Genomic DNA, 3,754 nt, shown 5'->3' with positions numbered 1-3,754 from the left:
CAATGAAAGCTTTCAGGTGGCTAACCCTAATTCTCCAAGGCAGAAAAAGAAAAGAACCTAACCCTAATATCAACTAAAACAATCAGCCCAACCTCCCTAAGGCCCTTGCCGAAATTCACTTAAGTGATCACATGCCCGGCACATGCCTAAAATTAAAAAGTAACCATATGCCTACCTTGCAACTTGAACCCTGGACCTTTAATTCCTTCCCAGACGCCATTTTTTAGGAACTTAGTGGCGCCACCTTGCCACTTTACCAAGGCCTTATTTGTGTCCTATTTTACCACCTCAACTTTAAAAGCCCATATCGCCAGAACCCTCTCTCCCAAAATTAAAATTCAGGAATTACCTCGAATTAAATTTACTCTTGGGCCTTTTTTTCTCACACCATAAACCCTTCGTAATTTATTTAATTACTAAACTAAACATACGAAATAATATTAACATCCAAATTATTCGGGCCATTTTCCACCCGAACCCAGACTCAAGGCCCAATACTTCCAGGCCCAAAAATCGGGGCGTTACATGTTTATTCTTCTAAGGTAGCTGAAGTTTAAATTAGCACTGTATTTGGCGATACATATGCCTTGCATAACTTGCAAGATTTTTGTTATGAAACTGTTTCAAGGTAGGAATACCCTGTTACCTCACTTAATCTTTTATATGCTTGTGAAGATTAATTAACCGCTTGGATTGACATTGAAAAATGTTCAAGAGATTGATTAATTTAATAAGTATGTATGAGCAGTAGTTAGCAAATTATCGAGTTGCCGTGAATTTATTCGTAGCAATATAAATATAAGTTTAATAATTCTAAGTTAAAGAAATGTAATTAATCCAACACAAGTATGTTATCTTGATTAAATCGTATTTGAAATCGTGCATTAGAACTCTTTTGTTTTATTTTAATTATTTACTTAGTTTTTAAATAGTTTTGGACCATCTTTTAAAATCAAATTATTTTTACCTCGCTAAAGTGTTTTACAATTAATTTCATAAATAATTCTTTTTACAGTCCCTGTGGTATGATAACTCGACATTTACTTGTCACTTTTTTACTTGTTCCGATTGTGTACACTTGCACATTTTCCATCGTTCCAAGTTTTTGGCGCTGTTGCCGGGGACTATTTTAAAAAAGCCATTATTTGTGAATTTGTTAGTTTTACATTTTTGTTTATTTTCTTGTTTAAATTTTTACTTACTTAATTTTTCTGTGATTATTACAAGTGTTTATGAGTATTGACCAGATTATTGACTTACTCCCTGTAGACCCTGAGAAAGAACGAACCTTTCGACAGTGAAGAAGACAAGCGAATCAAAGAAGGACTGAAGCAATGAATTTCAAGAATATGAATCAAGGAAATGGAGCAAACCTTGCTCAAAATCCTATCCTTATTGCTGAGGATAGGGATAGAGCCTTAAGATAATATGTTGTGCCAGTGTTTAATGATCTTAATCTGAGTATTAGGAGACCCAAAATTAAGGCACAACAATTCGAGCTGAAACCAGACATGTTCCAGATGCTTCAGACAGTGGGCCAATTCAGTGGAATGCCTACAGAAGATCCTTATCTTCATTTAAGACTGTTTATGAAAGTAAGCGACTCTTTCAAATTAGCCAGAGTACCCGACGATACAGTAAGATTGAAGCTATTCCCATACTCACTAAGGGATAGAGCTCAAGCCTGGTTGAACTCATTGCCGCCAAACTCAATTTCCACATGGCAAGAGTTAGCTGAAAGATTCCTTATGAAGTATTTCCTACCAAACAAGAACGCTAAGTTGAGTAACTAGAACACTACCTTCCAACAAATGGATGATGAGTCCTTGTATGAGGCATGGGAACGATACAAAGAATCATTATAGAAATGCCCTCATCACGGAATCCCATATTGCATCCAACTTGAGACATTTTATAATGGTCTCAATGCTCACACAAGGATGGTAGTGGACACCTCTGCTAATAGTTCTCTTTATTCTAAGTCCTACAATGAGGCTTACGAAATCATCGAGAGGATTGCCAGTAACAATTATCAACGGCCAACCAATCGAGCCGCGTTAGGAAGACTAGTCGCTGGATTACATGAAGTGGACGCTCTCACTTCACTTGCATCTCAAGTATCTTCAATATCCTCAATGCTTAAGAATCTTACCACTAATGGGTCTAGCAGTTTTGCAGCCCAACCACCTCACCAATTTGAGAGCATAGCCTGTGTTTATTGTGGGGAAGGACATTTGTTCGAAGTGTAACAGCTCGATTTAGACCCTAATCGGAAAGGTGGTTTTGGGGCCACGAATCCGAGTCTCAAAAATATTTAAAAATTATTTTCTATGTTTATTTCGTGTGAATTTATATTTGTGAAATTTTCGTGATTTAATTTTATTGTTTGAGTGTCCGATTTAATAAAAAAGGACTTAATCGCGTAAAAGGGAAATTTGGTGGTTATTTCTAAAAGGGAACTTAATTGCTAATGGCTTTCTAAATTGGAGTATTTATGTTGTAAATACTCCATTAGCATAATGTTGGGACGGTAAAAGACATATATTATATAACTTTATTATTATTTCATTAAGGTTCTTTAAGTAATTTATTTAATAAACATATAATAGTTAATAATAAGGTTATCAAACTCATTTTTATCTCATTTTTCTCCATTTCTAAAACTTAATAAAAGAAAAAGAAAGAAACCAAGCTAGGGTTCCGCATATATTCAAGCTCAATCAATGTTCGTTTTTGTTCGGTTTTTGATAATTTCTACGTTTTTGAGATCGTTGCTTAATAATCTTCAAGACCCAAGCTTTAATTTTTGATCTTGATGAATATTTTGAGTTATGCCATTGTTGATAACTTGTGATTTTTGTTGTTTGATGATGAAATATGAAAGATATGTTTTAGATTAACATATTTTGTATTGGAGTTTTTGATGATTTTGAGTAATTAGAACTAAATTGCAAAAATAATAATTTGAGGGACTAAAATGTGAAATAAATGAAATATATGGGCTTGTATGGACACTAGGAATATTTACCCAAACATGGGTATCTTGAAATTTTGAATATTTTGTGTTTTGTGTAATAGGGACTAAATTGTAAAAAGTGTAAATGCCAGGGGTAAAATGGTAATTTTCCCATTTAGGTGCTTTTGGACTAAATTGAATGTGAATATGTTTGAATGAGCTTAATTTGAATATGTTTAGATCAAGAACCAAAGAAATCAGATTTGGATCGGGGGAAAATAAAAGTCGTCGACTAACTGTCTCGTTCCGTTTTGTATCGTCCAAGGTAAGTTTATAAGCAAATAGACATACTTAATTTTAATTAAATGCAAAGTATATATGCTGAATTGAAGTATATGAAATTATAAATGTAATAGCCGAATGTTGTTAAGCTTGGCAACTAAGTTATGACTTTGTTTCGATTGAGTTACGACGTCCGAAAGCCCTGTATGAGCCTTAGGAATAGTTAGGATACATATGTCATGAAATAGGATTCCGATATATGTGTGCGAGGACCATGGCATTGATATGTGATTTTGATATGTGTTTACGAGCAAGACCCTGTCTGGGACAGTGGCATCGATTTGTGATTACATGTAAGACCATGTCTGGGACGTTGGCATTGTACGATTTGTGTGACTATCTGAGTGTCCTATTCAATTCTAAATGGTTCATCGGGCAAAGGTAAATCGAGTTCAAATGTGTTAATTGAGCTATATATATACCAGGTATGAACTAATAAGTTACTTGAGGTAAGTT

The 3,754-nt window shown here is 34.5% G+C and overlaps 1 non-coding gene across 1 annotated transcript; it reads right to left on the bottom strand.

Moving 5' to 3' along the window:
- Nucleotides 1–1,778: 1,778 nt before the first annotated feature.
- Nucleotides 1,779–1,885, bottom strand: LOC128292184 (small nucleolar RNA R71). The gene has a single exon (XR_008282169.1). It is a non-coding gene; the product is annotated as a small nucleolar RNA R71 (small nucleolar RNA).
- Nucleotides 1,886–3,754: the final 1,869 nt, after the last annotated feature.

This window comes from Gossypium arboreum, chromosome 4 (genome assembly GCF_025698485.1).
Source record: "Gossypium arboreum isolate Shixiya-1 chromosome 4, ASM2569848v2, whole genome shotgun sequence".
Classification (NCBI taxonomy): Eukaryota; Viridiplantae; Streptophyta; class Magnoliopsida; order Malvales; family Malvaceae; genus Gossypium; species Gossypium arboreum.
The sequence above is the reverse complement of the archived record's forward strand: the minus strand, read 5'-3'. Positions and strand labels throughout refer to the sequence as shown.